The sequence below is a fragment of the Pezoporus wallicus genome, unplaced genomic scaffold (genome assembly GCF_028554395.1).
Source record: "Pezoporus wallicus isolate ANWC-B61680 ecotype Strahan unplaced genomic scaffold, APGP_CSIRO_Pwel_v1 contig_5785, whole genome shotgun sequence".
In the NCBI taxonomy this organism is placed as follows: Eukaryota; Metazoa; Chordata; class Aves; order Psittaciformes; family Psittacidae; genus Pezoporus; species Pezoporus wallicus.
The window spans coordinates 2142469-2165051 of record NW_026641150.1 but is presented as its reverse complement, the minus strand read 5'-3'; the positions used below and the strand labels follow the sequence as shown (position 1 = coordinate 2165051).

The window sequence follows — 22583 nt, the reverse complement described above, 5'->3', positions numbered from 1 at the left end:
CTCGAAAAGTCTTAAATGAGAAGGACAAATTTCAAGAGAATAACTGGAAAGGGAATTTCTTGGTTGCTGTCCCCTCAGGCACTGTGATTAATATGGCCAGCACAATGTAAGCCCTGACCTACTGTTGAAGGCTTCCCACATAGCATTTCAGGTGTAATCTACAAAAACATAAGGAAAACAGGGGAGGATGACTGCAGCTGCGATATCTCACACACACCTGAGGAGAGATGTATGCTGCTGGCAGGTGGGAAGCAGCAGCGCAGCACAGTTCTGGGCCACCAACATAAGCAGGATGTGCACCTGTTTGGGTGAGTCCAGAGGAGGCCATGAAAATGCTCCAAGGGCTGGAGCACCTCTCCCATGGAGACAGGCTGAGAGAGTGAAGTTGTTCATCCTGAAGAAGAGAAGGCTCAGGGGAGCCCTTCTAGTAGTCTTCCAGTACTCAAAGGGAGCCTGCAAGGAAGCTGGAGAGGAACCTTTCATAAGAGCATGCAGTGACAGGAGAAGAGGCTTTAAGCTGAAAGAGGGTAGATTTAGATTAGATATTGGGAAAAAAATTTTTACTATGAGGGTGATGGGACCTTGGAACAAGTTGCCCAGAGAAGTTGTGGCTGCCTCATCCCTGGCAGTGTTCAAGGCCAGGTTGGACAGGGCTTTGGGCAACCTGGTCTAGTGTGAGGTGTCCCTACCCATGGCAGGGGGGTTGGAACTGAATGATTTTAAGGTCCTTTTCAACCCTGACTATTCTATGATGCCCTGTGTGCAGGACCCATCTTTGTCCTAAGTACTTTCCCAAGATCATTTCCACAGGAGGCTTATTTCAGAGTAAATACTAGGACCTCATGTTCTCCGAGCAGACCCTTTGTGCTACCTCTTCTCACTGCTGTGCAAACCTCCTGCTGGTCCTCTTCCAGCAGGATGCATCTTGGGAGAAGAGCCACAGCCAGCTGTGCTGGCCTGTGGTGGCCTTGCTGGAGAGGCTCTGTTGTCTAGGTGCCAGATAATGCCTTTGAAGAGTTTCCTCCCTCATGGGTGAACCAGGGGTAGAGGACAGACAGGCACCACATGCGTATGCATTTTTCCAGGGTGTCCCCACTCTGCACCCAGTACTCAGAGCAGTGCCTGGCTCTGCTCCCAGACACTGGCTTGTACTGCTCTCTGAAGCATCTCTTGTGCCCACAGCAGAGCCCACACTACTATGTGTGATTCTGATGCCTGCCTCCAAAATTACTTCTCCAGATTTCTTAGTTAATGATTTGAGACAAAACAGAGATAATTAGTGCCTGACTACCTAATTATTAACTCCGACAATGACCAATTTGGAATAAGCCATCATTAGTATACATTGCGTTCCCATGGTTGACAAGAACAATAATATTAAAACCAGAATGTGTAGGAGCCATTATTGGGAAACCAGCTGCCTCGCATAAGTTAATGACTAGTTTTCTTCTATTCTGAATGCGTAAGACATTTTCAGTCTGTTGTGATTAAATGAGAAAGCTGGGTTTCTCCCAGATTTCATCCTTTTTCCTTTCTTTTTCTTGTCCTGGGGGAGTGCAATATTACTGAACTTTGCTGCAGAAAGAGTGAATTGGGCACTTCTGTGCAGGCAGCCACTGCTGCACACCACCACCTTTGCCCAGGTCTAGTTTTGCCTCCAGGCTGTAAGTGCTTGCACTGCCTATGCACCGTACAGCATCCTGATGCCTCTCCTACACCTATTCTCCTTAACTACCTCTCTCACAGGGTGAAGGCTTGAAGCCTCAGGAGAGCAGTGTGTTGGGAACATGGGAAATGATGTCTCACTTAAGTTGTCCTAGCACTAGCATGTCCTGGGCAGCCATAGAAGAGGAGGAGGTAGCACTGTGCAATCAGAACAGCAATGCTGGAAGTTTCTAGAGGGGCAATCAGCCAGGTAGCCAGCACCAGGGGACAAGAATGCACCAGAAATGCGTGTGTGAATATATATTCATGCACAGACACACACATATATAAAATAAATACAACTATATACACTTATGCACATATTTGTATATGTACACACACGCATATATTTTATCTGTATAAATTTGAAACCTGGAGGCTTGAAAGGCCTTTTCAAATGAGAATCCTGGGTGACATGGGAATAAGAGTCATGCTGTGGTTTGTAAAAAGAAGGAAAATGATCCTCCAGACAGCAAAAATCAGCCAGCTATTTTGTCCATGTCCTGGTGGATGGAAGCCTTGTTCTGAATATGAGATGAGCTTATGAAACTGTTGGAGTTACACAATTGCTCAGCTGTTTCCATCTTCAGATGTTACTTTCTATTAAAAATTAAGAGGAATCAGCAGGCCAAATCCCACAGAATTTTGAAAATCTCAACGCTGATATTTATTAAAAAAAGCCCATTAAACAAGCGGTACCTGAATTTAAAACCACTCCTTGAGTCTGTCCAAGCCCATTAAGTGGTTTTCAAGATCTTGGCAGAAGGTGCACATTAAGCAAAGCTTAACTCTTACAGTAGCCTTCCACTTGGGTGAGCTGATCTGCCAAACTGCATGGGATTTCACATGGCATCCAAAGCCCTGCTCTCTGGACGGAGTGAATTCCAGCCTGGATCCCATCTCTAATTGCAGGCTGCAATGTCCCCAGCTGCCACCACTGTCTAGACAAAAGTTCTTACCCTTGCTATGGAAGTGAGAGCATTAGAAAATAAGCCAGTCACTTCAAGGATCTTAGAGCTAAGCATGTCAGAGCTACAAACAGGGGATGTAATTCTTCTTGTGGCCCTCTTTTGGTGAGACTTCATCCTGGCAATGTGCAGCCGTACCCCTCACATGGATACTTGCAAGAAAAACTTTTGCAGGTCCTTTGTTACAAAGCATTTGCATACATAAGCTGCAGTGGGTGGTAAAGAGGGGTGCATCACAGAAGCAAATTCCTCATCAGGACCCCAGCACATGGGCTTGTCAGCTGGCCCATTAAAAGCCTGCAGCCTGATCTACTTCATCTTCTTTCTGCCTTGTACTTACTGAATTTGAGAGTGGTCAGCTTCTGTAAGGGAATCCTCTGAGGGCAACTTTTAGAGCACAAAACCACTAGCTGAAGACATCAAAATTTATCTGCTCCCTGCAGTGTTTTTGAATGTCTGTGGTTAGGAAACATTATGTGTGGTTATCCATACAGCCATACATGTGCAACATGGCATGGATTTTGTGTTTTATTCCCTACAAGTGTCCAGCAAGGGTGCTTGCATGCCTGCTGTGTCTCACAGCTCTCTGCAGAGAGGCTTTTACCTGCCTCTGTAGTGTTATCTCTGTCCCAACCTCAGAGAAGCTACAATTGTGTAAGGAATAAATATTTGCAGCTCACTATGGTGACTTTTACAGAATGAGTCACATACAGTATGTGCTGTCATGAAGAGTTTGCACTATTTTTTTTCCTTATGTTGTTGCTGTCCTTCGTCTGCAGTAAAAGTCATTTGGTCTGATAATTTATGTTTTAATTTGTCTTCAGAAAAACACAATATAATCAAATTGATTCTCAAGGTGCCTTCTGTCCTGAAATAAACATCTTATTAATAATCTGTATGGTTTGAAGTCATATTCTTGCTGGGAAGAGTTTTAGACCTGCAGGAATTCAAAGTCCTAACTAAATTTCTTTTTACTGTCTTCAAGCTAGGTTCTTCGTCCTTGATAACTGCTGTTATTATCTCTGTTTGGAGGTTGTAAGTAAGTGTTGTGCCTCTATGTGTAAAATTGAGACTAATGAAGAATAAAGTGTGTCCTAATAGGTTTAAGTGTCTGGGAATGAAATTTGAGGGCAATGGAGTGCTGAGCATTTGGAGGGTCGCATCCTGCTCAGATGGGCAGGAACTGGAAATTCAAAAAGCTCAGCTGTTAGATAAAAAATTCTGACTGCAGCCGCCAGTGCAAGGAGGTATTGACTGAGATCAAGAAGCCTTAAGAGTCCCATGGCAGAGCAAGGCAATTATGTTGAGCACTCCTGTGACTGTAATATCAGCAAATTACAATTGATGAAGTGCCAGCCCATTGTTTTAATGTTTTGTGGCAGCAGGGTCACTGAAATCTGTGATTAAGTAATATTAGAAGTTTTAAAATTCTTTTTACAGAGCAGTGAAGCACAGTAATGAGGGTCTTCTCCTGTTCCTCACAGTCAAAAAGCAAAAAAGGTGGAAAAGAGGTCTAGGAGAGGAAGGGAGGAGGAGAATGGGTGGAGATGATGGCTTCAGTGCCCTGCAGCACAGATCTACAAGACTCCCCAGAGACCCAGGGGAATGGAGCTCTCACAAGTATTTTAAAAGAGTTCAGCCAAAAGTAAAATAAAATCAAATAAAATCCAAAGGCAAATACACTTCTTAAAGAAAACAACAGTTTTTCATTCCAAAATTAGCTTTGCAGAGCAGAGCACCACATTTAATGATTTTGTGCTGTACCACTGGAGCTACCAATCATCTTAAAACAGCTTAACCCATACAGGGGACCCTGCACACATCTACCAGGATCCCAGCTGTGGTCACTGAATTGTTTCACTGAGACCCATCTTCCCAGCAGAATTTGTTCTTAGATGTATAACTATGTACTTTGCTGAGAGTAACCTCTAGTTAGCCTGCAGATAAATGCAAGTGGTTGAGAGCTTAATGTGTGTGTCTGTATCTGTGTGTCCAGACTTGGAGGCTTCCAGGAGGAGATGCAGGGAGCCACTCTGAAGAGAGCAAAGACTTTCCCATAGCCCAGCCTATAGGCTTACTTGATTATTCAGCATTTTCCTAGTGGTGTGGCCCCCAATCTGGCATTGAGTCTGGATGGCACACTTTATACCTTTGTCTTTATATGCAGATTCCATCTTAGCCATTTCCCAATATCATTCTGTCCCCAGTGGCAGTCATCATTGTTATATTCTTGAAAACTGAGATGTGTGCATGTAGGCATTTCCGATTCTCATATGTGTTTTGACCATTTTCAACAACATCAACAAATATTTTTTGCCCTGTCCACTTCTTGTCCATGTTTTCTCTCCCCTCAATCTGTTTGGTTCCTCTCTTCATCTGCAGGACAGATGGGTCACTATGGGACTCTCATAATGAATTCAACCTTGATGTCTGACCCATCATTTACATATGTGTGGTCTCTGTGGCATATACTCTATGCCTTTCAGAGTATCTTCTATGAAATCCTTCCAAAAAAAAGGAGCATTAGACATTCATTAGAGAGCAACGTTTGTTTGGTGCCCTGTCAAAAAAGAACAAAAAATCTTTGGTTTTAAGGCCTGACAAAATGGTTCATTTTAGCTTTGCTAGTATCATTTAATGCTAATAAAAATTGAGGCTTTTGAAAGTTAGGTAGAAGGAAACTAATGCAGATTATTTTAGAACGGCTGATTTACTAAATCTCAGAGGAGAAAATCCATCCCAGTACTAAGCAGGTGTGACACCAGTAAGTTAAGAATTATACCTGTTAACGTTAGAATTGATTTTTCTCTGTTCTGTCTCCTTTTGTGCATCAGATAAAAATGGAATGAGAACTTTGGAAAGCTGACAATGATGTAAGCTGTAAGAGGTATTCAGCTAATTTCTTTTGAAAAGCTTTGTTGATAGGCATTTCAAATTTTGTAATTACATTGTTTCAAGACTTTTATTCCTGCACCTTCATGTTTCTAAAAAGTTGGTTTTACTTGTTTTCCTCTTTCATAGAATATCTTAGAATATTACAAGATACTCTTTGGTATCAGATTTCTACATGAACAAAGTACAGTTGCCATGTTTCACTTTCAAACTAAAACATGCAGAATTTGAGTTGTAGGCTTCAAGGGGAACCTCAGTACAGTGTAATCCTATACACCTCGTACTACTTCCACATCAATCTATGAATAAAACATGCTGATTTAAAGCACTGTTACACATATATAAAGTAAAATAATTTAAAGAACTTATAATAATTGTAACATCAGTCAGAAGGGAGAAGACTGAACATACAATATATAATAATATAAAATTATATATCTGTATATTACATATACATATTATTTTAAATCTATGGCACATCTTTTCTGCATAACAGCTCAATTTCTTATTTTCCCTTTTGCTTGTATGAATAAAGAACCAGTTGGTCTTTGATTGAATTTCCTACTTAAAATGTAAATTAGCATGACTTTGGACTTTTTTTTTTTTTTTTAATTTTGAATAGTTTCTTTTTAAGTTTTCCAAGTAATTTCTAACATCCTTCATAAGGTGATCATTCATGCAGATTCTGTAAGACTTTTCTTCATTTTTAGGACACAAAAACAAGCTGCATTTTCACCTTTTGACTTAAATGCCAGGTTTCCCCTGCACTAGATTAGCTGAGCTACTCAGCTGTCTCGACCTTTTCTAATCACTTGCTCCCTTCAGCTATATCTGGACAAGCCAATGCAGGACTGCTTTCTGGTTTCTGCGTTGGGGAGCACGTTCCGCCAAAGTTCATCTCAGGTGGGCACTGCGGAATGCATACAGAGACAGGTGGGAGTGTTGTCACATTTGAGTCATCCTCCAGCCCAGACAGTCATGAGATCTGTGGTGAGTCGTGGTGAGACCCAGCAAATAAATTTAGATGTAGCCGTAAGTTGTGAAAATTTGCCTTTGGGGAATTGACAGTTTTAGTTACAGGTCTCCTGCCTGCATTCACATGAATGAACATTATAAATTAATCATAATTAATTTATTCAGATTTATATGTTATGACCAATCTTTCTATTAATCAAAACCACATCCAAACTATTATCACCTCTTACTGTTTCAGGGACTGTTGAACCAGAAATTTTCTAGCTGTCACATTCAGGAATGTCTTTCCTGCCCAACCCCCATTATGAGTAACATCTAAATTTCCTAGATTTTATTTTGTAAAAATAGCTTTCTAGGGTAATTTATAGAAGGTTCCTAGCCCAATCAACGTAAGCACACAATCTTGACAAATAAGTCAATTTCTTGAGTTATTCAAAAGCATATATATATCATTCTTGTATCTATATGGGACATTTTTGAAGCCATGCCTCCTAGGTGCCAAAAATTGAAGTGCAAGTGAGGTACCTAACTAAGATGGACTGACCTCTGCTCTTGATCTGATAACAAGACTTTGATCTCTAGCCACAGCGCACTCGAGGATTTACAGCACTTCTGCAAAACCCTGCTTGCCATCCTTCACAGTGCAAGCTGCCTGGGGTGTTGCCTGCTCTGTTCTGCATGTGCTGCCACTTCCCTCTGGCATCAGCACAAACCACTACCCCATCAGCCCTTCCCTTTCCCTCCAACTTCCCTGAGTTATGCTTGTGCTTGAATATATGTCTTCTGGTCCTGGATTCAGTTCTGTCTCATTTCTGTTATTTCTAATATGAGTTTTGGTTCCTGCCTCGAAGTTTATGCTCTCCTGTCATGGTCCTGGGGTTGTTTTTGTTACAGAAAAAAAGCACTAGTGATGACTCCCCCAATTTCCCTGGACAGAGAGAACTAAATGTCTTCACAAACTAACTGTTGCATCTTGGTAGATACTTTTCATCCATTTTAATGCTTTCTTTCTCTTTACTATCCTTTCATCCTTCTTTCCACTCTCTCTTTTGAACTTCTAAATTTTCTGTTGGATGTTAGGTGAAGAAACACCCGCTGAAGTGCAGTCATACTGATGAGTCACACCAAGAAGCAGCAGTTCTGCCTTCAGTACCACTTTTGAACTGGGAAATACTCTTATCCTTCATAAGACCTTGCAGGTGTCTGTGTACTGTTTATCTGACCAGCAGTAGATGTATATCTACATTTGAGCTAACTGGACTGCCCCTTAGCATTGAGAGAGATAGCCAGGTGCTCATAGGGAGATAAATAGGCCTTGCTGCTTAATGGAAATATCTAACAAATGTCAGATGAGCCTACATGTAGAAGAGCCTGTTTCTCTTCATCATTTGGGCAGGGGAGGGAGGGCTGCCAGCTCCAGCCTAAAGGAGGGGGAACTATTCCTTGTCTTCTGCAGTTGCTTGGGCTGTGAGTCTATGCTCTGCATGGTGTGAAAGGGAAAGGTTCACAATGCGCATTGTACATAAAACCTTCCATTTCACCAGCAAAGAGTCTACATTCAAGTGAGGTTTTCAATGCTATAGGCAATATTTATCAATTTCCAACAGTTCCTATCTGTCATACACCTATCAGTGTTTGTTCTGATTTTGCTAAGGAACCTTAACACTTCTGTCTCTTTAAGAAGCAACAAGGTGCCCTGAACATGTAAGCTTTTGGTAGTGCCTAGACCCATGCACAGCAAATCATGGGGAGGCTTGGGTGCACTCTACTACCCACTATTTCCTTATTCTTCTCCTGGGATAGGTGAGGCTTGATACGGGTGTTGAAGAAGTCTCTTCAACATACAGAAAAGTAGATGTTCATGTGGTCCTGCAAGGTTTCAAGTGGAAAAATACCTCAGGATAAGCATCAGTCCCCTTGGCCCTTAGATCTTTTCCTACTTAGTTATTTCTGTGATTCTGTGATTCTATGATAGGACCAACTAAATAAATAGCACATTACTTAAGCTTTTGCCTGTGCAACAAATGTTTTGGACTTCCCAGTGGTTCTCAGCAGCCTCATAACACACAACCATTGGATTGAAATGTTTCCACAGCAGCACAGATTTCCGAGGACTAGAAATTAGCATTCCCCATTGAGCGTGCCTGCTATCCTGGGGCAGCTCTAGAGCACATCATCAGTGATCCAGTCTCTCTAGAGGAGGCATGAGAACAGGGCTTTTGTCTTTTCCAGCCATTGATCATCTCTGACAGCTTCTAAAGGTTGCTTCAGCACTGATGAATTCCTGGGATCTTTTTTCCTTTTGAAGAGAAAGTATCTTTCAGTCTCACTTACCTAGAGCTAATGCATGAATGTATGTTAAGAAGTTATATGTCAACAAACACATGATTTGGCTAGCAGTTAATTAAAAAGAAAATCCTAAAGGATTTAATTATTTCTCACACAGGCATTCTTCAGTTTGTTTCCTCATGTTCTTGTTAGTGCATGTTGCACATCTTAATTAACTTCCTTCTTTGGGAGCTTTCCTGGTGTCTTAAAACTCTCAGTGTAGATATCTTCAATCCAAATGGGTCAACCGCGACACTGATGCTGGGACTGCCAAAGAAAAGTGGGTCCAATATTAAAATCCCAGCCTGGGACATAGAGAAGGTGGAAGCACACATTATCCTTTGGTGTGCCTGTGGTGGGTAATGTTACCTCCATCAGAGGGACAGGGTGGACAGCTGATGTCAGTGACGCAATAACTGATTTGCCAGGCAGTGCCTGTTAGAGCCTCCTCTGATCTCTGTTTTCAGAAGATAGCATGTTACATAAATATTATTCTACCATGGTGAAGAGTCAAAAAGTGGTCGAGTGTGACCCTTTAAGCTTTCAAAGAGGAGTAGTTTTGTGATAGGATGAAGCTATGAATGGTTTTACTTCTTTCCTTACTTCGTACTGTGGCAGATCCTGGAATGGTCAAACTGTCTTTATTGTAAGGACAAGACCCAGGAGTGCATGTGTATGCTGAACACGTGCTTCAAACAACAAAAATAACATATGAAGTTGATTTTTGTCCTAAAAATGTCATTAGCTATGCCAAAACCAGATGTTTGAGTTCAGTCTCGAATCCTCTAACACTTTGTTAGGTGTTAAAGCTGAACATTGAGAAAACCAAGTTCAAAAGACAAAAGGAGGAATCAGTACAAACAAATTCAAAACAAAAATCAGAAACAGGGGGAATAGTTGGAATTAATTTGAGGATCTCATTTTTTCCAGATTTTCTCTAGAGCATACAGGATTCTCAAAGGCTCACCCCTTTGTGTTTAGTCTACTCATGTAAAAGAAATTACATAGGAGTCCTTGGTTCTGCTTACTTTGCTTCTTTACAAAGTAGACCATCCATTGTTTATGTTCTGCTGTCCATTTTTGAGTGTGATACTGGTGTTATTTTAATCTAACAAAAACAAGGGCTGCTGCTAAAGGGATTGTCCTCCTTTTGCCTCATCTGTGACAACACTTTACTTGGGGCTGCGTGCAGAGATTCATCAGGGACCTCACCCTGTTGAAAGCTACTCCTTTAAGTTGTCATTCTTTTTTTACTTTCCAGTCTTATCTGTTCCATCATCCCATTTACTGCACAGCCACATGAACATCCATGCTGATACAGGGTGGAAAGTGGGAGGATGGGAAAGGAGGACATATGGCATCTCACACTCACTGCAGGAAAACGTGACTGGGGCAATAACCCTCACCCACAGATACTCTGCAGGCAGTGCTGCTGTTGAACTGTGCTTTAAAGCAATTGTGCCAAAATGGTGAGGAACTTGGGGCTTTGTACAAACAACCTCCTCTACCTCCTGGTTGTCCCTCAATTTATCTAATTATTTTATTAAGTTATAATTTTATGACAAAGCAGCACTAGGTAGTCCATAAACAAATTTGATAATATTAGCTGAGGTTTAAGTAAGGCTGGAGGGAGTGTCCTGCTCTAAATCTGACTTTGAAGTCTTCCGATCTGTTTAGACACAATTGAATCAAATTGACAGGAAATTTCATGAGAGAGGTTTCCATAATAGAATTTTTCTGTAACAGAATTTTTCTGGAAACCCTGGAACAAAGCAGGAGAGGTGCCAGAGCATTCAGGCAGTGATGGTGTACTCATGCTGGAGATACTCTTCTCTTAGCCCATGGCTAAGGGGAGGGCACTGAGAAAAGAAGCAGCTCTGCCTCGTGTTACTGATTCGAGAAGAAAGCGACCGTGCTGAAGGAGGGATAGCACTCCCTGCTGTCCTTGCTTTTAGTGGGGAAAGTAAAGCCCAGTAGCATGTTTCTTGTCATCTCATTGATCCCTTTTCTGTGATCTTCTTCCACCTCGGCTGCAGAATAAGAGATTTACAGGCATGTCTTCCACTTTTGTCCCTTTTCTTTTCCTAGTGCAGGAAGAAAAACTGTGTGCCTTCACTTTCACAGCAGAAATAATGGCCTCAGCACCTTCTCTCCTTGCTCCAGTCAAAGACTTTTATTTCCACAGATGCATTGCTCAGAAGGGAAAAGTGTGGCTATATTGATTTGATGGGTGCCTGTTTTTTCTCTCCCTTAATGTATGAATTACTGGGGTGGAAGGAGGGCTTAAACCACGACAGTGCATCATTTTTAGCAGTCCCCCAGGCTATGACAATGTCTGAGAGATCTTGGTACTGGCACTGAGCTTCTCTGCCCCACAGTAGCTGGGGGGCTGTCATCATTTAACCTTGGCTGGTTACTGCCTGGGGCCATGCTCTGTCTCAAGCCCAAGGTTTTGTCATACGAGGGTCCCTTAGGACACAAAAGCACTCTAAAAGGCTGAGTGTAAGGTCATAGCAATGGCAGCTCCGCACCACTCTAGAGACATATATGTCTGCTTTTGCATAGAGCAACTCTCACTCAAGTCAGAGTTTTCAGTGCAGCACACAGTCATAGGTAGGTTAGTTAAGTGTGTGACTGTTCCTATATGGTTACTGGTTAAAGAGGGATCAATGTACTTTCATGGAAAGTAATAAAGACGTTGCCAGTGGGAGCCACACCCTCATGCCTGGCTCCATTCATGATGTGGGTGGCAGCCCTACGTGGTCTTTAGCCAACCTGACTGCTGGGCATTCACAAAGATCAGACTCTCATCATCTTGTATCCTCATTCTGGCTACATCCTTTTTGCGTCCTTAGGAAATGTAGTCCTGCTTCGTTCATGACCATCCAGAGTACTCATCTGCTGTCACTTCTTTCTTTCTGACTGAAGCCCTTTTCTGTCCTGTGGGGCCCATACAACCTTCCCTTACTTGCAAAACTTTAATTACTTATTACTCCCCCTACCAGTAGTCTTCTATTCACTACTGAAAGATCAATCAGTGTCTTTGATCAGCCAGTAACGCCAATCACCTTGTCAGTTTTTTCAAATTTCCATTTTCCTTCATAGTGGTCTTCACTATTGTGATGAATTCTTCAAAAGCATCTGGACATCTGCATCAGCGCTGCTCCTCCAGACTCCTCTCTAAAATTGTTCTTGGCTGTGATGCTTACAAAGGATTTATGGGATGCAAAATCCTCTGACCATCTTGCTGATAAGACTGACTCATTATGTATTTTGTCTGTATCTATATATTGTCTCTTGTCCTCATTTTAAATTGTACTTTCTTTGGGCCATGAGATGTCTTGTTGCTCTGTGTTTACATAATGCTTTTCACAATGGAGTTCTGGCGTGTGGTGGGAATCCTTCAGCATTTAATGGCAAAAATAATGTGTTATTAACAAATGTCTCTGTGTGACTGCATGGCACAGTGTGGTCGTAGTCTGCAAAAACTCTGTTTCGTCAGGACAACCTGTCTCTCTGTCTACAGAATGTAGGTGCAAGCCAGGGCAGTCCATTGTCAGAAAGGAATGTGTTAGGGAAGTTTTTGAGCTTGAGCAATTCCAAAAACAGGGTAAAAAAAAAAAAAAAAGCCAAATCAGAAGTGTTCTGCACTTTCAGAAAGATTTCCTACTGTGCAGATTTTTTGCTAGCCCATTAATTTTGCCATCTCAGAACTCAAACAGCATGGCCTAGAGCAGTGGTTTCCCAAATTCCTTCCAGTTGTAGCGTACGAACATAAACAGCATTTGCATATGAATGTCATAAAAGTGACAAATGCCCGCAATCATCATACTTTATTGCAGTAATGTGACACATGTGCCTGAGCATCCTAAAAGATCTGCTCAAAGCTTATTGGCACTGAAGAAATGGTACACCTCTTATACAGCAGTGACACCCGCTGCAGACCAGGCTTTGACAGACACCAGAGCATGAATCCAGCTCTAGGTGACTTCACAAGAAGGAAGTGTACTAGTCGCTTCATTGCATGACTCAACCGCACTGGGTATGTGTCCTTTACCCTAAACCAGAAATCAAACTCAGGAAGTTGAACAAATAACATTTTCTAGTTTGATAGCCAGAAAGTTCAGTGAACTTGACTGCAGCTGTTGGCAACTCAGTGGAGAGACATCTGACTCTGACCTTGGACTTGTATCCAATCATATTTTAACATCTCAGATTCTCCAAAGAAGGCTGCAAGTCATTCCTGTAGGCAAGGGGCAGCCAGTCGTGGCATGAGTGCGAGGCTGAATGCTGCCATTTTCAGTCAAGAATTTGAGGAGTCAAGGGAACTCGTCACAGTTCAGCCTTCTCAGATCTTATTTCCGCAAGATGATGGGGGAGGGTTGCAAACCCAACCACACTGTCATATAGCACAGAAGACACGTTTCCATATCTTAACAGACTGGCTTTCAGAGCCTGGTCAGGCTTCCTGCACAACTGAGATTGTACATGATTATGCCATGTGCAGCTCCCACTGCTACCTAATGCTATCCCTGTCTGTTGTCCGCACTTATTAAAAAATAAGTATGACAGAAGTATAAAGGTCTCCAAGGTAAGACAACCTCCTATAAGAATTGTTTAAAAATAACTGCTTACTGTATAGGTGAAGAAGGATGCAAAGTACTGCTCCCACTGACAAAAAATAGACCTGTGTTGTTGTACCAGGCATCAGTACATCTGTATGGAAAGGAGGCACATTAAATACGCAGTTAATTTAAAGCAGAGTTTACACCATAATAAACAAGATAGTGCAAGTACAAGGTGCAAACTCAGGCTGACAACTCCTTTTTTACATCTGTGTACCTAGGTAAGAATGATGGTCTCCTTGTCATATAGACAGTCTGTGTATCCTGGTGTGCTGCTGCCTATCTCAAACGTGTAGTTCATCTTCCATTTCAGAGAAATATCTCAGAACTGTCTCTCTAGGGAGTCATCAGACGCTTGGGTGAAACAGCAGCACATCATGTCCTGACTCCTATTTTCACCCTAACAGGCAAATAGTGAGCCCAAGGCCTGGACACTGTGCTCCAATGATGCAGCCTCTTTTGTAACATCCTTTGATGTTGACTGCTTTCAGTGAAATACGGTGTGACCCTATAGCTGGTGCTGCAACTCTCCACCACAACCAGCAATCCCGCTTTGCAGCCAGCTGTAGCAGGAACTCCACACACACAGAATCTAACTATACAGCCCCATGGGACGTTATTCTATTGCAAATACTCTGTATCACATCCAGAAATCCTTCTCTGTCTTGTATTTGGGAAGCAGGAGCCGGAAGACTATGTAGTAAAAAAACATCTGTCCTAAATATAGTACACACAGGGCAAAAGCTGTTTATCACAACCCTGTAGTGCTAATGTCTGCTTGAAGTGTGTATACCTTGGTTCCTTTTACAAGCAATTGAACCAAAACATTTTCTTGGCATTTGCTTTCATTCTTCATTTCACTGCTTTATCAGAAATAAGGAAAGCAGTACATTTATTTGTGTGAGATTCCCCACAGGTAATCTTCAGTTGCAGCACATAAAACTTAATTTTCCCCAGTTGCACAAGATTTCTTATTCTACTCAAAGTTGTAAATCACCACAACAAAGACTCCTTACTTACTCAGTGTAGGGCAAGCCTTGCAGTATTTGAAAAACAACTTTGGCTTTCCCATGAGCTCCTTTTGCTGCAATTCCAAGAGCTTCCAAGACCTTCACAGGTCTACCAACTTCATGCTTTCTGCATTGGCAATATGAGGTACAGGTAGGCCTTATTATCCGCCAGAACAATTCTGTTGTCAAATTCAGAAAGGACTTCAGCAGATATATATATGTTTCTTTCATAGAATCATAGCATCATAGTGCTGCTGCTATTGGAAGGGACCATACAATCATCAAGTTCCAACCCGCCTGCCATGGGCAGGGACACCTCACACTGGACCGGCTTGCCCAAAGCCCTGTCCAACCTGGCCTTGAACACTGCCAGGGATGAGGCAGCCACAACTTCTCTGGGCAACTTGTTCCAAGGTCCCATCACCCTCATAGTAAAGAATTTTTTTCCTAATATCTAATTTAAATCTTTCAGCTTAAAGCCTCTTCTCCTGTCACTACATGCTCTTATGAAAGGTTCCTCTCCAGCTTCCTTGCAGGCTCCCTTTGAGTACTGGAAGACTACTAGAAGGGCTCCCCTGAGCCTTCTCTTCTTCAGGCTGAACAACTTCACTCTCTCAGCCTGTCTCCATAGGAGAGGTACTCCAGCCCTTGAAGCATTTTCCTGGCCTCCTCTGGACTCACCCAAACAGGTGCACATCCTGTTTATGTTGGTGGCCCAGAACCATGTGCAGTACTCCAGGTGGGATCTGATGAGAGCAGAGTAGAGGTGGAGAATCACCTCCCTCAACCTGCTGGCCACAATTCTTTTGGTGCAGCCCAGCATATGGTGGTCTTTCTGCCCTGTAAGTGCACACTGCCAGGTCATGTTGAGCTTCTCGTCATCAAACACCCCTAAGTCCTTCTCCTCAGGGCTGCTGTCAATCCCGGCTCTGTCCAGCCTTTAGCTGTGCTCAGGATTGCCCTGACCCAGGTGCAGGAGCTTGCACTTGGCCTTGTGCAACTTCATGAGCTTTGCACTGGCCCACCTCACAAGCATGTCAAGGTCCATCTGGATGGCATTCCTTCCCTCCAGCGTATCAACCGAACCACACAGCTTGGTGTCATTGGCAAACTTGCTGAGGGTGCACTCAATCCCACTGTTCATGTTGTCAACAAAGATGTTGAACAGCACTGGTGCCAATACTAACCCCTGATGAATGCCACTCATCACTGGTCTCCATTTGGACATCAAGCCTTTGACCACAAGTCTTTGAGTGCAACTATCCAGCCAATTCCTTATTCACTGAGTGGTCCGTCCATCAAATGCATGCTTCTCAATGTCATGCAGGGCAATATCAAATGCCTTGCACAATCATACTGAATTGGAAAATTTGTTTTCCTTAAAAAAAGACATGGTATTCTTGCATCCTCCACACAACCCTGAACATTATAAAACCAGTATTTTCAAGAACAGTATTTGCAGGATGAAATCTCAGAGAATGAGCAGAAGAGCACAATGTCATATCTGGTAGCATGTGTGCACTATGCAGCTATCAAGAGGACAAGGGTCCACACAACAACGTAAATGATATTGTCTGGTTCACAATCCCATTTATAATTACTCAGGGTCACACTTTTTGTTATAAAAAAAAAGAAGCTGTTTGCTATTAGGGTCCCAGGTTTGATGACTGCCTTGGCTCTGAAGAGATCCTCTGCCGTAATTGGTGCTATTTGACTTGTCAATTTTCAGGTAATTCAGTATTTTATGGGCACTGTTAATCACCCAGGTGAACAATAGCACCAGGACCCTTGTGGAACATTGAGGAAGAGGTAGAAAGTTTCAGAAAACTCTAAAAAAAGGAGGGTTGGCTCTTTTTAAGGCACATTGACACTGCAGGTATTGCTTACGGATCCCTTTGACCTACACAGCTCTGCTCCAGGAACTGCAGTATCTTTCCTAGCCCATGCTGAAGTTTTGAGGTCCAGGTGGCTCAAAGTGAAAGTTTCTGCAAGCGAAGGGATTTCCAGATTTCAACACAAAGCTGCTCCAGAGGGCTTACCCTTCCTTGAAGTAGCTGGCAACAATGGTAAAAGGCTGCCAGGTGTCAGTAAGGCATGTGAACTACATTTGAACTGCTTCTGAAAGCCTCTTGAGTCCATCTTGGTCTCCTGTCCAGGCTGCTGCCCAGCATAAGGCTGCTCACACTTCTACCAGCACCAGGATCTTCATCATTGTGCAGGTGGGCACCTGGACTCAGAGGAAGAGTTGCAAAGGTTTTCAGTTTAACAAGAGTGAAGGAGACTCAACATAGGCAGAAAGCTAGTGGCTTTCTACTAAGAAAGTGGTAATGTTGTGTTATGTCTCCCATGCTGTTCTTCCACACAGGGACTTTCAATCACTTCACTCAGGTGAGCTCCCAAACCATTGTAGCCTTGGTCATTTCTGTTTCTTAGCTGAGAAACATCATCTGAGAAATGTATCCTGATGGACATCTTGTCAAAATCAACATGTTCCTGGAAAGTGCTTAAGTTCCAATGAGTCTTGGTTTTTAGTGAAAAAGTAGTTTGTCAGTAAAAACTTCACAGTCTCCAACAGGGACTCCTCTGGTACTGAAATTGGTGCCAGATGGTGCCTTCCACCGTTGAAGGCAGCTGGAGTTTTGCCACTGACTTCAAAGGATTTAGGATCAAGCCCGTGAATTCATGACTGCTCTTTTTATTTAGCTTTCTGAATAATTTATAAGTAAAAATAGGCTGGATTCTCCCATTCTTTCTGATGTTGAGTAAAGCTGTATTTGGTTATATTTTTGCTTTCAAAGGAGCTTTGGTACAGTCATGAGCATCTCATTATGAAAAAGGGTGTCCATAGAGGACAGATAGGAAGAAAAGAGAAGGAAATCCTTAGGCATATTGAAGACACACAGCAGATCTGAGATTCAAAAATGACAGATCAGAGTAAGATACTCCTTATACTTTTTGATGAAGGCTACATATCTAGAATTGTTTCAGGAAGTGGAGAGGGATGCGGAAAGCATACTTCTTTTTGGTGGATTCTTCTATTTTTAGTGTCATTGCATTTAGTTTTATTTTCTTTCTTCTCAATGGATATTTAGTTTCCATAAAGTTACTCACAGTGCTTTGCTCCCAAGCAGACTTCGCAGCAGCCTGCACCTTTTTCTGGGATTCACCAAGCCGTGTGTTTGTTCTCCCTCACTGAGAACCATTTTCCGTCTTCAAACTGTTTGAAAAAAAAGGGAAAAAAAAAAACCAGAAAAATTCCCAGTTCACCACCCAGGGCTTAGTGTTTACTTCTGCTGCACGCATCATTTATTTTCATTCTGCAAGATCATGATGACACGCTCGTCCAAGCACATGCTGTTCTAATATGCAACATTCCTTCGGCTTCTCAGTGCGTTAGAAGTGACATTGCTTCTAGATACGAAAGATCTTGTAAGACAGGGGAATAGATTGCTAAGTACTACTGCCTTTCAGGGAATCATATTGTAGACAGAAATGATTGGCTTGCTTTTCCCAGACTATACATAATTGTGTACATGTATGACCCTTATTAGAAAGGCTGTCTTCTGTATGGTTTTAGGAACTTTCTTCCCTGAGAACATGTTAACATATCCAACAGGCTTTTGGAAAAGAGAATGAGACACATCTCAGCCTATGACTGGAGGAAGACAACACCTGAAGTTTGAGATGTGCCCTAGCAAATTATTCCTGAAGCTATTGCTCCATCTGCATGTGTTCAAGCAAGCACATGTACTGCGCTTCTTGTATTTTCTGGGTGCATGGAATAATTCTGCTCTCAATCAGTGTGGGGTTTCAGAAATCTATCTTCTATGATGGATAAACCATTTGCAGAAAATCTGTTCCACATTTGCTTGTCCCTCCCTGGCAATAAATTAGAAAAGGCAATAGCGGATTGTTAGAAATTAACACAAAAACATTAAATAATGCTTTGGTTTAGCTATATTTTCTCTTGAACTGTGCCTTACTAAGAATTCTTCATTAGAAGATGGTGCCTAAATGAATAATTGAGATAGATAGATAGATAGATAGATAGATAGATAGATAGATAGATAGATAGATAGATAGGATTTTGTAACTTCTATCCAATGAATTTAAACTGACCATGGAGAACTTTGGAGGCTTTCTCTAAACATTTTTGAATCTCAATTTGCGAAACATATAAAAGATGAAAATTACAGATGCATTCAATATGATTTGATTGAAGAACCTCTGGCATAACTTTTTTCTGCTAATATGCCATTAGTAAGCCCTTGGAACTGCTGTGCATCTGCTGTACTAACTTACCCGATGTACATGTAAAGTATTAGGTAAAGTATTAGGTACTTTCACCTAACGGCCATTTGTGTCAAGGGATGTTTTGCTACTTGGCTACAGTAGAAGAAAGGTGGTTTCCTGCATTTTCCGGTAGGGATAATGGTAAGGAAAAGCTGCTTTAGCTTTCTGAAATGCTGCTTTTTGGGGATGAAAGTGCTTTCACAGATGCAGTCCTCCCAGGGACCAAGCAGAGACAAGAGACTCTTGTGTAGTTATGCCCTCACTTACTTACTAACTTCACTGTGCTTCAGAACATAAGTTATAATACTAGTGAAACTAATTTAATGAGGGCATAAGAACTTAATATTTCCTGAAAGTAACTACTCTGAAGTGAAAATGCAGTAATAAATTCAACCTGTTTATTTTAATCACAAAATCAGCTATGGAACTCCAAATTGCCAAAGTTTCTGCAAGGCATAAAATTCAGATAGGCATGGCTTCTCAATATTTATGAACTGTGAAGTATAAAAATTAGCAGTCCCTAGGTGAAAATTCAGTTTTTCAAGGGGACATTGTGAAGAAGTTTTATTAATAATTTTAATTTTCATTTCGCTCTGCTCAGTGATTCCTTTCCAAGACCTTGAGCAGGATATTTTTTTTTAGCAATTTGTTCTTTTTCCTTAGGTATGAATTGATTTGTGGGGGTTTGTAACGTTTCACTTTTAAAAAGGCCTGAAGTAACATATTTCTGATCTTACACCTGTATTTGAGAAGCACTATCCTTTATCTAATACTTTCCATAAAGATAGAAAAAAGGCATATGCAGCAAATGAAGCATTGTTTTCCTGGAAGTCTTAATAAATTATCCTTTCTGCTTCAAATTGGCTCCAGTTTAACAAAATACTGAAGCACGTGTGTAACTGCAACCCTTCTTTATTCAGAAAAAAATGGCATTTTAGTTCCATTAGTGACACTTTGGCCTGCATAGTGTCAAGTATGCACTGAAGTGTGTTGCTCAGCCAGACACAGAGTGTGGTTCTCTCTTTGGTAGGTCAGATACCAGTCAGAAACTAATCCCTTATCCAGACCTAAATGTCTAGAAAGCTAAGAGTATTCCATAGCAGAATAAGACTTACTGTCCTCTCATTTACAGAATACAGCATTGTCAGTGAACTGCAAAAATCCAGAAGCTGCTGTGTTGCATCAAGGTGTCCCTGGGAGCTCTAAACTGAGCTAGAACAATTTGCCACTACCATGGATTAGTAAATGCAGTGACATGTTTGTCAAGGGAGATGCAGTACAGGTTAATTATTTAAACCTGACCTAAATGTGGACTTTATGGACTAAAACTAGAATTAATTATAACCCACACTGGACAAGAAGTAGCTTTTTTTCTCATTCTTCATCCCAGCTGGGGGCATGTAAGTAGGTGCATAATGCTGCCCATTGAAACTATAAATCATTAAATCACATTGGTATATAGGGGCCATATTAAATCCTACCTAAGTGACTAAGGGGGTAGTCAGTGCAGATGACAGTTTCTCTCCTGTATCCCCTCATCCTTAAGAAAGAAATATGTTGAAGCTGTTTACAAGTAGTCCCTTTTAAACCCACATGTATCGTGAGCTGTGTTGTGTGTATATGTGTGAGTGTATGCAAGTATGTGCAACAGAGACAGAAGGAGAGAGAAAGTCACCATAATGCATTCTGCAGAAAAAATGATGTTTATCAAGAGATTAATAAAAAGAAAAAAAATTGGCAGGAGAGGAATCCTGAGTGAGGTAGCTTAATCTTTGTGCCTTTGTCACACATATGGTAAAGTCTCAAGTACAATATCTAAAATAGTCATATCTAAAAGCCAGAAGAAGAAAAAACCTCTCCCTTATTTCATATTGCACGGGCTGTCTGGCTGGAGGCCAAAGACATGACAACTTGCATTGTAGCAGGGAGACAAGTGTGGATCCCTGATCAAGGTCAGCAATTTTTTTAATGAACAGAGCCTGATTACTGCTCCCTTTGTGGTAAAAGGTTGTTTGGAGGTGAACAAAGCTCTGTGCACAGAGATATTCCACACACACCCTTCTTCCCTTTCAAAACCAGACAAGCTGGAGCTGACTCCAGTACAGTTCCATGCATCTGGAAAATGCCTCCCTGAGAAGCAGGGAGCTCTGTAACTAAGGCTGGTGCATCCTTATCTCTGCATGCAGCACCTGCAGTCAGCAGTGACTGGGACCCTGTGAACAGTTTTACTGTACCATTTCATCACGTCTCTTGAACAGTAGGGCTCCTCAGCTGTTACAAGGCTTGCCCTCACAAGGTTTTGCTTTCCCAGAACCAGGATTACAGGGCTGCTGAGAATGTTTGACTGCTTTGGCATTCAGATCCAAGCTTTGTCCCTCTAAATCACATATTGACTTTTCTAGGACATGGCCTTGTTATGGAACGGATTTGAGGTAAAATCAGTCCTGCTGCAGTCTCAAGGGCATTTTAAGATTTGGTCTTAGTGGGACCAGAATTTCAAACCTAGGTTCTTTCTAGAGGAGGGATCAAAAATGGGCAAGAAAGTTGATTTCTGGTATTAGAGTTTGTCATAAGAGCTACAGCCTTCCAGAAATGTCACATTCCTGAGACTGACTGTGGGTCAGAACTTTCCATTAAGCTTCTCCTCTGGAAGCAGATCTGCCTGAAGATCAGATGACAGACACAAGAAACCAATGTTTGTTTACATATTCAGAGTTTAAAATAAGAAATTTGCAGCATTCATGATTATGTTTTGGAAAGGCTTTCTAAAAGTTCTTTGTGAAGAGGCAGCACCGTTTGCTTTTACGCCGTTGTAAGCAGAACCTTTTCTCTGGTATTCATAGCCTATTTGGGAAGTGCTTTCCAGCATCTGTGGGCAAAGCTGTTTAAAAACATTTCTCTACAAAAATAAAGTTGTGAAGCTATAAAGCATTTTTTATCTTGGCAGACCAAATATTTTTTTTCCAGTATTTGAGGAAAACTTTGACATTCCCAGAAATCCATTAGCTTGACTATTTTGGGGTGGGCTTTTCTTTTTGCCTTTAATCTTCTACTGAGAATGACTTTGTTTATATCAATATAGGGCTATTGTTTTATTAGCCCATATTTAGATACTAGCTCTCTTAATTGACCTTTTTAATGAGGTTTGCTTTGAACAAAAAAGTAATGGATTTTGTTGTTTTGAAAAGAACAGCTTTGGTGTTACATAAGATCCCAGCCAGTGGGATTTATAATCTAATTCTTACAAGAGAATCAGAGTGTTGATACCAAGAGCTGGAGCACTTCATTGTCCATATGGAGCATTGTTGTAAAATCAGAAAGTTCTGAATCCTGTATTTTAACTCTATGTTTAACAACTTCAAATAGTTAAAATATGTTTTTTTTTTTCCTGCTGTTGATTAGCTAAGTATTTCCTCATGCTCTGATGTAGAAAACAATCCTGCATATTTGATGTCTTTCTCTTTTTCTCCTTATATTTCAAATAATTCAGCTAGACAATCTCCATCAATTGGGTAAGCGGAGCTGTAACACCTACTTAAGGGAGGGGAGCCATCTGGTTTCCTTGAAACTTGGAGCCTGCTGGCAAATATTAGGTTGTACCAATTTAGAGAATGATGAAGTGGGAAATAATGGACATTCTTTAAGAGTCTGAAATGGGATCAGCTGTTATTGGCAAAAATTGGCAGGTGCAGTGCACTATGCTGGCTGTAAGCATGGTCTCTAGTTGGAGAGTGCAGCTGAGAAAATGGCCTGCTAATTGAATGGTTACAGGACTCCCAGCAGCTCTG

The 22583-nt window shown here is 41.6% G+C and overlaps 1 protein-coding gene across 1 annotated transcript in view; it reads left to right on the top strand.

Annotated features, from left to right (window-relative positions):
- The window catches only part of SH3RF3 (SH3 domain containing ring finger 3), a 252800-nt gene that overhangs the window by 164082 nt on the left and 66135 nt on the right, over positions 1 to 22583 (top strand). The window lies entirely within an intron of this gene.